The following is a 12,928-nucleotide window of genomic DNA, read 5'->3' as shown; positions in this document are numbered from 1 at the left end:
TGCTGAATCTTTGAAGATCCACTATTGTATTCAGTAACAATGTAGGCTTGTGCTTTGTTTATATTTCCATTTTCAGTGGGCTGATAGGTTTCATGCTCTGCTCAAGTGAGGAGCCACCAGTTGATTTTAAACACCCAATAAATCCACTGAATCCGGAGAGTTATGGAGTGGCAAAAGGACCCCCCAAGTTCTACAACTCAGAGGTAATTCCATGCAACTAAAAATATGTTCTCGACTCCATTGTAGTTTACAGTTTGTAGATCCACTACAGATTGAAAAGAGAACTATGGGTTGAAAGTAACAGTTTCTTTCTCAACTCCTTTTGTAGACNTTGACACAAATATATAGTGTTTTTTATGTAGTGACATGATACTTATTCTTCTCACAATTACAATGAATCTCACTAATTAAATTCATAATAAAACTAATCATAAATACGAAAGAAATGAGCATTATCGAAATTACCTTATAATTTTTCTAATTTTTACTTTACTTGGTTTTATGTTAAATGTGTGAAAATTACCTAAAAGCTAGTAATTTACTTTTAAAAAAAAAAAAAAAAAAAAAAAAAAAAAAAAAAAAAAAAAAAAAAAAAAAAAAACTAGTTCTATTCAAAGTCTTCTTTTTTTCTTTTTTCTTTTTTTAAAGTTTGAGAAATAAAGCAAAGGAAAGACAGGAAGCCTGATGCCAAAGGACATGTAGGGAGAGTGGGAGAGTGAGCATTAGAATAGGGTTGAAGCTGACAAAATGTCGGTGCAAATAAGCCGTTTCATTCATCAATAGTGAGGGAATCATTGCATATGGGCTAGGTCTTGGATTTTATTTCGCCTCGATTCAATACACATTTTGAAATAAGTACATTACATATATTTTGTAGTGTAGCGTAGATTGAGGTGAACGTATCTAGTACTTATATATGTATTTTTAATCTGTGGAACCAAATCCAAACTTTTTGATGACTGTGCCAACCCTTAATCAATGGACTGTACAAGTGTGCTGTCGTATACCATATTTTAGTAATACCAACTCAGCATCTGTTTTGGTATTTCCTATCCAATAAATAAGTAACACTTGTTTCAAAAAACCACATCAGATCACTTCAATAAATGATTAATTTATCTTCCCGGTAGTATAGAAGATTGTGATTAATTTATTAGAGTAGTCTGATGTGATTTTTTTGAAATAAATGTCACTTATTTATTGGATAAAAAACTATCAAAATAGATGCTGAGTTGGTATTACCGAAACATAATATACTTTCTCTATTCTCATAATCTCAATGTGACTGAGCTGTGTCCTTTTGCACATGACTCCATTTCTTTCACCATTTTGGTATGCTACAGAGTCAACACAACACTATGTTCTTCATTCACATCACATTTCCCAATTCCTATATTACACCCATTTTTCACACAGTAAATCTTTCTCATTCTTTAAAGAATGAGGCAGGCAATGAGAGAAATGGGCAAGGGAGAAAGAGTTGAAGGAAGTTTTGGGAAGTGGGAGGTATGGCAAAGAAACCAACAACCTTTCTTTGCCGATTCCGCTCATTCCTATGATTTCCTTTGGTTCCTCTCTTTCCTCTATCCTCTGATCTTTAATAAAAAAATCTCAACTATTTGTTGTTGTTGTTCTTCTTCCATTATCATAAAGAGTGAGAGGAAATGAAAGAGAGAGAGAGTTGAAAGAAGGTTTTGGGTTTGGGGTGATGGGAAAGAATGACTGGTTTTGAAATCAAATTCTTTCCTAGTCCCCTACGACCAATGTCTTCTTTCAGCTCCCCTCCCTTTCTCTTTTTCATGGTTTGAGTCACCATTTTGTTTTGTGGTAACATTGGCTTGTCTTGTCTTTCATTTTGTATAAGTACTTATTTATGTTATTCTGATCGGGCTTCTCTATGTGGGTTTTTGGAGTTTTTGTTTGTTTCACAGGTTAAGCATTTTATGGTTGGATCTGTGGGTTGTTGCAGGGAAAGTTTGTGTTCTTGGTACTTAGAAGAATCATAACCAGGTTTCTCTTTAAAAAATCCAAACTTTTTGTGTAAGGCTGTAAGAAATAATAGCAGAAACTACAGTCATCTGCAATGAAACAAAATCACAACTTTGTTGTGCTGTTTTATTCAAAATCTATGAAGTTTTGTGACGGTAACCATACTTGATTCTTTTGCTAAAATACACTACAATAAAAAATGTTTATTACAACAAAAAAAAAAAAAATCGTTGCAATAACATCGAAGTCATTGCAATAGTTTATGCAAAGTGTTGCAATAAAATTTGAGGTAATAAGTTTGTGCTACAAATTTTTTTTGTTGCAATAAACCTTAAATATTTTAATGAAAATTTTGATGTAATAATATATTTGCTATTGTAATAAACAATTTATTATTTCGAATATCTTGTAGCAATAGGCAATTATTTCATGAATTTTATTACAATAGATTGTAAAGAATTGACAAAAATAATTTGGGTTCAAATTATTGCAATGGTATATTTATTGTAATAGTTTTTTTCATATTTTTTCTTACAATATATTGTAAAATAATTAGAATTAGATCATTATAATAATATATTCATTGTAGCTTCATGTTTGTCATTGCAATAGATTGTAAAATAATTGATATTTAGTTATTGCAATGTTAAATTTGTTGCAATAAACCATCTCTTTGAAATTTCTATTATAATATATCACAAAATATATAATTGATATCAGGTTATTACAATGGTTTCTTCAATTTAAGCTATTAAAAAAAATTGATTTCTTCAATTTAAGTTGTGGGATAAAAGCCAAATTCTTTATTGGGCCTTAAATTCTATATTGGGTCTTGGGCACTATTTGAAATGTGGGTACGTCCAGGAGGAGTAAATGATTGAGAAAGTCCCGAGTAGAGAATCACGTAAGGAAAAGATAGAGGAATATAGTCCGAGAGTGTATCCTTCTCATATGAGGAATATCGGTCAAGCAAACACCTAGGCGGTTTGGGTGACCTTCCAGGAAGTTCCAACATAAGTATAACTTCAGGACGTATAAAAATGATAAGAATAAAGAAATATCTAAAGAAAAAACTGCTACCACCGATTAAATGCACTCAGCAACTTTTCTGCCGCATTTATGTGGAAAAGACTCCTGAACAGTGAGTCTCAGTGCCACCACTCATGAGAACCAAAGAGATATCTTATGGAATATATTCAAGTAATGCTTGATGAAGAAAAAGTGTACGATCAAGATGGTTTGAAAGAAAACTATATAAATGTAAAAGACCTCTCATGAAGGGATCGAAAGAGAGAAAGGGAAGAAATAGGAAGATTACTGTAACTCTAAGAATTGTATTAGCTTTTAAACAATTGTTTATCTCCTCGGACATCAGTTTATTCAAGTTTCAAGTTGTTTTTTGTTGCTTTCTTTTAAATCTTTATTAACCTTGTTAATCTAAAGAGACTCACTCTTTCACCACTCTCTACAAATTATTATATTGGCTCATTGGCTACATTCCACATTTTGGCTTGGGTACAAATTTTGACCCTACATGTTATTGGAAAAAAATTTCTAAATTCAATTTAGTATTAAAATCTCTATTGCAACTGAAAATTAAAAATTAATACAACTAATTATTATTAATGTAATAATTTACAATTTTTAAGTTACTATTGCAATGACTTTTAATTTGTAGATGTGATATTATGTCTAATACCACTATACTAATTTTGTTGTATTAACACTTGATGTAATAGACTTATTTTAGTGTAGTGATAGTTTTGTAGATTTGATGAATGATCAATTTACCCAATTCAAATAGCCTTAATAGCCCCATGTAAAACAAATTGGGTAGCAAAGCCTTGAACACGTAGACCCCTTTAAAATGAACCAGAGTAAAATACCATGCAAATTGTTGGTTTTTGAGGTTGATTTTAATATCTTTTCTTGGCCATGAATTTATCTTATTCAAAAAGAAAGAAAAAGAAAGGGCTTCAGGAATCTTGTCTCGAGAAACAAAGTGCAACAACGGAGCTTGCATTATGTTCTATTAATTAATGTGGTGCTTTTGAAAAACAATCTAAACTAGCTAAATGGACCCAATATTCTTCTTGATTGTAATCCAAGACTATATATAACAGTTGCTAGTGGAAGATTTAGAAAACTTTGGGCAATAATATCAAAATATGCTAGTAAACCTATTAGACTTTTAGCCTTCTTAAGAAATTTCAAAGATTTAGAAAGTTAGCAACAATGTGATTTGGGAGTCCCAAATTGTCTGGGGAAGGAAAATGGAAAGACCATGCATATAATATACAAAAAATGGTAAGACACGTTTCAAAACTGTGAGAGGCAAGACGCGAACAATATGAGGATATGAGTTGTTACAAGCAATATCAATATATAATTCATAAGATTAACTTACCCTTATGTTTCAACCAAAAAAAAAAACTTGCACTTGTGATAATATCTAAAAGCTTTGTTTTTGTTTTTGTTTTTTTAATCTTTTAAATTTACTCAAAAAAAAAAATATGTTGACTATATACTTTAATTCGAAGATGGTTCTCATGTGCTTTTTTTTTCCTTACAATCGTCAATCCCTGTGCCATTAAAAATGACATACTGAAATATCATACATATGTTTTTTTTTTTTTTTTTTTTTTTTTTTTTTTTTTTTTGTCATCAAAGCAAGCAAAAAAGGAATCTCTTCGTACTGATGGTATTTGATTCTGGTGAGCTGAACTTTTTTGGTTATCGTTCATTACTAGTTTTCGTCAGAAATAGCCTCATGTGGTTACATACATTATTAAGCTTTTTTTTTTTTTGAGAAACCATACATTATTAAGTTATATGAACGAGTTTCTTAATGCATTTCTTCACTGCAAACATTGTTGACACAAACTTGCTTCATGATGCATTGTGTGTGCGCACGCACAGAGAGAGAGAGAGAGAGAGAGAGAGAGAGAGAGAGAGAGAGAGAGAGAGAGTTGGGCTGTTTGGGATGAGGTCAGGGTTCAAGTAATAAAGATATGAATTTTGTGGGGAACGATAAAGCCAACAAATTATGGTACAGTAGTGATAGTGTTTTCAAAACACATGTTTTCTCTGGAGTGCGTATAACTTAGCATATGACAGTGTATATATCACACAAAGTCTATAACAATAACTAGCATTATGGTAGTACCCCGATTCCAATAGAGTTATGTTTATTACAATTTTCATAGTTTTACACAACCTAAAAAACAACTGAAATTATCATGATTTGAAGTCATAATTTTTAACTTAAAAATCATAACTTTAAATTACACTTTCAATTTTATTTGAATTGTGTGTAAAACTGTATAAAACTGTTTATGTGCTATAAGTATTTCTCATCTCGTCAAGGTGAGACTTGCGGACTTGGGAGAGGGTGAGGCCTAGGGTGCCCAAGACATGCTTGCTTAGTGGGCCTGAATCATGTTTCTTCTCCCTTAGTGGGCCTAGATCTCTCTAGACTCTAGCTGAAGGGAAAGGAATCCTCTAAAGTTCACCTTGTTGCTGGACTTCTTTGTTTTTCTTTTTACCCTTTTTGGTTATGACTCTTTGAATTTGGTTCCTCTAATTGTTTATATGACTAACATGACGCTGAGGCATGCCAGTTTTCAAGGTCAAATTGAATCTGTTGGAAAAATAAATTCCAATGCATATGCGTGAATTAAATTAAATGAATTTCAAGCAATAAAATATATATATATATATATAATGAAAATAATCCAGCAAGCATAGTGAAAACACAACACAATCCTCTAGTGTAAAGGAAAACGCTACAGGACAATTCTGACAAATCAACTATATAAAATAGAGATTACAATATACTAATGGTTGTGCAAGATTTCAGTTCACAATAAAATTTGGTAATACAACAATAAATCTAGAGTAAATACAATCTGTCTACAAAACACTGGGACCAGTAAAACTAACACAATAGCAAAATCTTCCCTTTAAATATGTCTACTGTTTGTTGGTGTAGCACTGAAGAATTTCTAAAATAAAATACCTCCAATTTATTTCCCTTCTGAGTAGCTTGAAAAAAAATAAAAAAAAATAAAAACTCTTTTTTTATCCGTCACTCACTCCATTGCTATTGCTCCCCCACGATATTTAGATAAACTACAAAAGTTTAGCGCAAGCTTGCACTATGCATTTACCGTTTGTTGTGAGACGTAAAAGTCAAGATGGTAAAAAAAAAAAAAAATTCTTTACCTTTTTAATATTTTAGCTTGTTACTATCATAACCGTTTTACAATTCACAAGAAACTTTGACTGATGACTGATAATTGCATGCACTGCTCTTCGCACTCAATTCGGTTATTGAGATCTGGTTTGATTATTGATGGCCAAGATTAAGAGTTAAAAAGTTTACTTTTAATCTTAACCCTAGATCAAAACGTTTACTTATTTTACCGTTTCTTCCTCTCACAATTGCATGACTATATATCGCTCGTGAATCGTGATCCGAATCCTCAGTGATCCAACGAATTTCTATATTTCTTCATCGTGCTTGTCTTCTTTAGGAGGTATTTGGTAATATTATTCTAGTAATATTATTTGTATTTTTTAGAAGGAAAATGTTAATAAGTGTCATTGGGGTATTGGTTAAGACTCATTTTAAAAAAATTTTAATATCACTTTTATGAAAAATAAAAAATACTGTCAAAACATTAATTACTTTTTTTTTTCCTTTTCCTATAAAAACTTTATTTAATTAGATTGTTAACTAATGTTTTATGACACTCGTTAACATGACATTTTTAGAAATGTATATAAATAAATAATTATATAAAAATACATATAATATTATTTAAAAATTAAAACACGTTGTTTAAAATCCCTTGTCGAACACCCCTTAACGTGTAAAAGACACGCTCAAATCAAAATCACATCTGCTTCTGACTTTATTTACTGCTTCAAAGGTGTACACTGCCACAACAACAGGAAATACAGAAAAGTTTGACTTCTGTACATGCCTTGCTTATCAGGCAACCACAACACATGGAGGCTTGGAGCAAGTAAAGTGTTTCTCATTCTGAAAATGAAATGAGGAAAAGAGGTAAAATGGGAAGGGGAGATAGAGGTGGATGAAGTTTTTGGAGCTGGGTAGTTTGTCTTTTGCTTTTTGTCTTTCTTTTTGTTTATGTAATTTTTTTTTTCTTTTTTTGGTGTTATTCTGACCAGATTTCTTTTAAGTATTTTCGTTTGAGTAAGCTGAGATGTTTGTAAAGCCTCGGATCATGATAATAGTATATAATACTGATTGATATTGGAATAAAAAAAATATATGGAAATACATTTATATAAGCTGAGAATAATTAGCATCATACAGCCGAAGCTTGCATGAGTGTAGAGTATAGACTTCAAGTCGTGGATCAGTCAAAACGCAGAAGCTACAGCTTGTGTTATTATTAAGAGATTACATATCTGCGTTTAGCTCCAGCTTAAAAAATCAGCTTATTTTACTATTTAGCTTATTTTTCCTAATATTCATGGTCCCACTGCATTTTTTGGTACTATTCATAGGTTTCACTATATTATTTTAGCTAACTTTTACTTTTATTTACTGTCCTTTCAACAAAAAATTTTCCGTTTCAATAAGATAAGTGGATCCTAAACATAAGCCAGATTGTGTAATTTAAGTGGCACATTAAAGTGTTGTTATCTGATTTTTTTTTTTTTTGGTAAATGAGTTGTAGACTTGTAGTTACATTATGTTTCTATATGAAAAAAGAAACACTCAACTTTCTTAACTTATAACCAAGATCCATAACTTTGGGCATATTCAGTAATATTCAACACTTCGCATTATTTGCAAGTTGGTTAATGGGATGGGAATGAATAAAAATGTGTTTAAATACCTCACGTGTCAAATAATTATTCAAGAGAAAAAGTGTAATTTCATTGGTATTTTCATTTTAATATTGTTCAAGACTAAAAGAATGGCATATTGTATGGTTCATCCATTTAATTAATGAGTCTCCAATTTAAATGAAGGTTTGTAAAGCTAGCTAAGAGCATTCATAGGATGCTACAAATTTAGTTTTTAGCAACTCAACAAACTATTTTATTTATTTTAGCAACTCATTTTATAATATACCTAATATTCTTTTTTTTTACCACTTTATTTTAAATAATATAAATAACTCATTAAAACAATAAAAAACAATCACCACAAAAACAGCCACAATCACCTCTACACTAACCACAACCATAACCCACTGTAGATAAAATAAAATAAGAGCCACAACCCATTACCATCAGCCACGGCTACCACCACTACCATCATAGAGAATGAGAGATAGATATAAGAGGAGAGATAAGAGAGAGGGAGAAAGAAAAAAGAAGAGAGAGAGAGAGAGATGGGATACCTAGCTAAGTGATTGTGGTATGCAAATTTTTATAAAGAAATTACAATAACTTTTGTTAAGAACTTACAATAAAGAACAAGTGTAAGTGTTTGTGAAATTACAATAACTTTTGTTAAGAAATTACAATAAAGAGTAAGTGTTTGTGAAATTACAATAACTTTTGTTAAGAACTTCCTAACAAAAAGAATTATATAAAAAATAATTACACTTACTCTTTATTTTTAAAGTCGAAAATACTTGTAATAAAGATGTGCAAAATTTAAGTCAAGGTGTGTAAAAAAATATTTTTAAAAATAAATTAAGTATTAAGTTAATAAAAAAATTATATTTATATATATATATATATAGTTTTTTCTTTGGAAGTCAGGGGGTTCACATTGAATATGCTTTATCACCACCCTTGCTTTGGTGGGAAGTTCTTAACAAAAATTGTTGTAATTTCTTGGGAAGTTCTTAACAAAAGTTATTGTAATTTCTTTATAAAAATTTGCATACCACAATCACTTAGCTAGGTAATTTCTTTATAAAAATTTGCTCACACAAGGATTAGTGTAGATTTTTCTTTATATATTAGTCGAGTTTCAGCCTGTTGAACATCAAAAATTATTCTCAAGTTTAAGGCCTTGCAAACCCACAAATCTTCATTTGTTCCTCTCCATATCCAAAATGGATGCCAAGACTTCCATCAGGTTTTTCATCATTCAGATGCTTATTATCTTTTTGTTTCTCTCATCTACGTATACGATGGTGGTTGCCGAACCCAACAATGTCGTCCCACGAGCGAGTAAGTCCCTTGTTTTCCCATCGTTGCATGCAATATCTTTGTAAACGTTTTATATTCATGCACAGTTAGGTTTTATATTCATGCAATATCTTTGTCATGTTTGCAGAGAAAAACAGTATCCTGCGAGGAAATATTGTCCAAATGAAAATTAGTGGGAAACCCGGGCCAAAACCTTCCGCGCCTGACAACACAGGTTGTCAAATCTGCAACAAAAGTTGATCTGTATCATTCAATCGAATGAAGAAAATAAAATTGTGACGTTAATGGTATATAGATTGTCTTTTTCTATGAACAATACTTGTAATATAGGATGGAAATAATGGAAATCAATAAGCTAGTCCAAGGGTGTCCCGTGTTTTGGTCCATATTGACACATGGAAATCTTGTAATAATTACTACGTAATGTGAAACTAATGTGGAAATCTCCTTTAACAAAGGTATTCAGTACTAAAAAGTTTAGTACATAATATAAGGGTTATAAATATTTGAGACCTCGCTCGTGAATTTCCATTGCTCCTACTTGAAATTCATTGTACTTTTCTTCATTTTCATTGGATATGGGTTCATACATGATATTCCATTTGCCTTTTCTCTCTCTCTCTTTTTCTTTTTCATTAAATATGGGAAAGTGTTCATACTTGAATTCATTTTTCTTGCTTTTAGGATCTCCTTTCACCAATGAGAGAGAATTAAGTATATGTTTGGTACATTGAATGATAATTGCAACATGAATAATAATCTTTATTACTGATAATAAAATATGTCGCAATTGAAAGACTAAACATACACATACATTGGGTTATATATATATATATATATATATATATAATTTTATAACTATTATGTACATATGGAAAGTTTGTATATTTGAAAATATATTAATTTTAAAAATTATTACCTCTACTAAGGAATAGCTATTACCTATTGCATAAACCAAAGAAATATGACACAAAAGGAAAATGCATAGAAACATTTTTACAAACTTGTTTTGGGTGGTGAGAAGAAATGCTAGACCGAACACTTTTTCCCCAATTCGTCACTTTTATCGCTCACAATTTGCCACGTAATGAGTTGTGGAAAAAATTATGTAATTTTATTTTTTATTTTTTATTTTTTGATAAGGCAATTTTATGTTGTCCTAACATTACTTGGGTGGTGAGTAAAAAGTGTTGCCCTTTAATATGGTTGACACAAATATATAGTGTTTTTTATATAGTGACATGATACTTATTCTTCTCACAATTACGATGAATCTCACTAATTAAATTCATAACAAAAATAATCATAAATACGAGAGAAATGAGCATTATCCAAATTACCTTATAATTTTTCTAATTTTTACTTTACTAGGTTTTATGTTAAATGTGTGAAAATGGCCTAAAACTAGTAATTTACTTTAAAAAAAAAAAAAACTAGTTCTATTCAAAGTTTTCTTTAAAAATTTTTTTTTTTTGAGAAATAAAGCAAAGGACAAGACAAGGAGCCTGATACCAAGGGACATGTAGGGAGAGTGGGATAGTGAGCATCAAAATTGAGTTGAAGTTGACAAAATGGACGGTGCAAATGGGCTGGATCATTCATCAATATCGAGGGAATCATTGCATATGGGCTAGGTCTTGGATTTTATTTCGCTTCGAATCGATATACATTTTGAAACAAGTACATTACATATATTTTGTGTTCCAATAGATGCAATAGGAATCATAGGCCTCTTGTCCCATCCTCTCTTTACACAGGTAGTAGTGTACTGTAGATTAAGGTGAACGTATCTAGTACTTATATATGTACTTTTAATCTGTGGGACCAAATCCAAACTTTATGATGACTATGCCAACCCTCAACCAATGGACTGTACAAGCGTGTTGCCCTCATCTATTCTCAAAATCTCAATGTGACTGAGCTGTGTCCTTTTGCACAAGACTCCATTTCTTTCACCATTTTGGGATGTTGCTACTGCACAGTCAACACTATGTTCTTCATTCACATCACACTTCCTAGTTCCTATATTAATCTCTGCTCTCACCCACCCAGTTTCACAAAGAAAGAAATGGGCAAAGGAGAAAGATTTGAAGGAAGTTTTGGGAGATGGGAGGTTTGGCAAAGAAACCAACTTTTATTTTCCGATTCCGCCCATTCCTATGATTTCCTTTGGTTCCTCTCTTTCCTCTATCCTCTGATCTTTAGTAAAAAAAAAATTCCAACTGTTTGTTATTGTTCTCCTTCTTCCATTATTATAAAGAGGGAGAGGAAATGAGAGAGAGAGAGAGAGAGAGAGAGAGAGAGAGAGTTGAAAGAAGGTTTTGGGTTTGGGGTGATGGGAAAGAATGACTGGTTTTGAAATCAAATTCTTTCCTAATCCCCTAAGACCAATGTTTTCTTTCAGCTCCCTTCCTTTTCCCTTTTTCATGGTTTGAGTCACCATTTTTTTTTTTTGTTTGTGGTAACATTGGCTTGTCTTTTGTCTTTCATTTTGTTTATGTACTTTCTTATGTTATTCTGACTAGGCTTCTCTATGTTGGTTTTTGGAGCTTTCATTTGTTTCACAGTGATGAAGCCGAAAAAACCACCAGTAAACCACACGTACTCGCACGCTCTAAAAACAACCTACACAACACGAGAAAGGAGAAAAACCTAAACAGAGAGCACCGGTGTGGTGCCGGCCGAATACCCTCCGAAGATCAAGTTAGAATCTTTGACAACTCCAGAGTACTAGAGAGGGTCAATTATGCGTCCCTTGATTTGTGAGGGTATTGGTACTTTTATAGTAGATCGAAAGTTGACATCTTCTACTTAAAGTTGAAGTACTTTCCTTGTAGAAATCCCCTTCAAGAGTTCAAAACGTGATGGACAAGTCTTTTCCTTATAGAGAAGCTCCTCATTAATGTGTGCCACAAATAGAATCCTTTCTCTGCTAGGATTCTATTTTTGTTAGGATACTATGCATGTGTCACAAGTATACTCATCTAGGGATTGGCTAACGCGTGGCAATCAAATCCGTCCAGTTTGTATAAGTTGACGATGGATCCGTCCCAAAAAGGTCTTGCACATAACGGGCCGGTTTGGCGTCGGCCCACGAATGAGAAACCGTCCAGCCCACTTTGCAAGGACCCATCAATCTCGAATTTTGCCTCTTCAGTTGTCCCCTCACCCCATGGGCCCGTTAACTCAAAGAAGGGACACATGGGGTGACCGATCAAGATTGGGCTGACAGTTGTGAATCCACGGGTCGACGGCTTTAACTCAATGGGTCGTACTGTCAGATTTGTCAGGAACACATTTATTACCTCACGACACGTGTAACATTTCTACCGACTGTTGTCTAGAATCGAAGGGTCGCTTCGTCTTCCGTGCACTCTTCCTATAAATATCAACCCTTCTCTTACTCATTTCTTTTACTTTTCCCAGAAATACTTTGTCAAAGCGAGACTGTCATCCTTGTCAGAGACCAGTCTGTCCAGTCTCTACACAGTCGTCAGCACCCTCATCCGTTCGTTTCTTAAATCGGTAAGTAGTTTCTTATCCGTCCTCTTTTTAGTTTTCCTTTCAACTTTTGGTATTTTGTCTTTCCTTAGACTTTATGTCCTTGTCACCCTTTTTCAAACCCCGTCAGAGTCTTAGGTTTTGTCATTACATGTAGGTAATGTCTAGTGCGTCGAGTAACCAGTCAGTTGTCTGTGATGAGGCGAACTACAAAGAGGTTTATCCGTCAGGTCACAAAGACCAAGACGATCTGAGTGAAGAGAGGAGTCTGTCTGCATCTTCCTCGTCCTAA

The 12,928-nt window shown here is 32.5% G+C and overlaps 1 pseudogene; it reads left to right on the top strand.

The window, feature by feature from the left end:
• LOC112020163 (spermidine synthase 2-like) overlaps window positions 1-12,928 on the top strand; it is a 29,828-nt pseudogene extending 16,900 nt beyond the window's left edge.

The sequence above is a fragment of the Quercus suber genome, unplaced genomic scaffold (genome assembly GCF_002906115.3).
Source record: "Quercus suber isolate HL8 unplaced genomic scaffold, Cork oak 2.0 scaffold_1, whole genome shotgun sequence".
Taxonomy (NCBI): domain Eukaryota; kingdom Viridiplantae; phylum Streptophyta; class Magnoliopsida; order Fagales; family Fagaceae; genus Quercus; species Quercus suber.
Note: the sequence above shows the minus strand (reverse complement) of the source record. Positions and strands in the feature narration are given on the sequence as shown.